The sequence below is a fragment of the Fukomys damarensis genome, unplaced genomic scaffold, assembly GCF_012274545.1.
Source record: "Fukomys damarensis isolate Sample0158 unplaced genomic scaffold, DMR_v1.0_HiC HiC_scaffold_32, whole genome shotgun sequence".
Taxonomy (NCBI): Eukaryota; Metazoa; Chordata; class Mammalia; order Rodentia; family Bathyergidae; genus Fukomys; species Fukomys damarensis.
Genome location: NW_022900944.1, coordinates 42050384 through 42051321, shown reverse-complemented (window position 1 = coordinate 42051321; position 938 = coordinate 42050384). Strand labels below are relative to the sequence as shown.

General features: G+C 58.5%; 1 long non-coding RNA gene across 2 annotated transcripts in view; it reads right to left on the bottom strand.

Moving 5' to 3' along the window:
- LOC104852026 overlaps positions 1 to 929 on the bottom strand; it is a 6104-nt gene extending 5175 nt beyond the window's left edge. The window contains exon 1 of one of the 2 annotated variants that reach the window (XR_777374.2): positions 163 to 929. This is a non-coding gene — a long non-coding RNA (uncharacterized LOC104852026). The remainder of the gene's footprint in view (positions 1 to 162) is intronic. The other variant, XR_777375.3, reaches the window with a different exon arrangement.
- Between the last annotated feature and the right edge of the window lie 9 nt (positions 930 to 938).

Here is a 938-nt window from a genome sequence, read left to right as displayed (position 1 = left end):
AGGGGGGGGGAGGGGGAGAGAGAGAGAGAGAGAGAGAGAGAGAGAGAGAGAGAGAGCGAGCGACAGCGCAGAGGCCAAACTCCAGCCCAGCCGAGTCCGAAGCCAGGGCTCAGCGGCGGCTCTCCGAAGTTAACTCGCTCTCCTAGGCGCTCTGTCGGTCACCTAAGCCCGGCTCGCTCCGCAGGGCTCGCAGCGCCCCGTTTCTCCTCCTTTCCCTTTCTGCGAGGCTTTCTCCCTCCGCGGACCCCACGCCGGCCGCGGGACAGGGGCAAAGCCAGGCTCACGCGACCCCAGCGCCTGGCACCCGGACGGGGACAAAGAGTTGGGCCAAGTTCGAAGCTGGGCGCGGGGAAGGGGAGGTCCCAGGGCAGACACCTGGGGTGCTGAAGGTGCGGAGAGGAGGGAAAGAAAGCGAGAGGCGAGGGCAATCCACTTCCTCCGGGCCCTCCACTGGCAGCCGCCCCTCGGGAAAACTCCTCTCGCTCTCGCACTAAACTTTGCGCCCGGGCCCGCTCCGTCCCCCGCACCCCCCCCTTCTTTGCTCCTGGGAGCGGCGGCGCTGGAAGGGTTAACCCGGCCAGTCCCAGCTGACAGTCAGCTGATTGGGCCCTGATTGACAGCTCCGAAAAGTTTCCTTGTTTCTATACTATTATGCTAATCGCGGCCGCTCTCGCCGCCTCTCATTGGCCCGGAGTGCCAGTCAATTTCCCATTTGGGCCTGACGTCACGAGTGCTATAAAACTCAGCAATTGCTTTAAACTCTTCTTGCTGGATCAGAGGCTTTAAAATCTTTTTTCATCTTCGAGCTGTAGCTCAGGCTGCTCGTCGGCTCGGCCTTACACCCCTTCTACTCTTTGCCTCGCCTTATTATTTTTTTTCCTTTCCCGGGACTTTGTTATTTTGCAAAAAAAAAAAAAAAAAAAAAAAAAAAAAAAAAA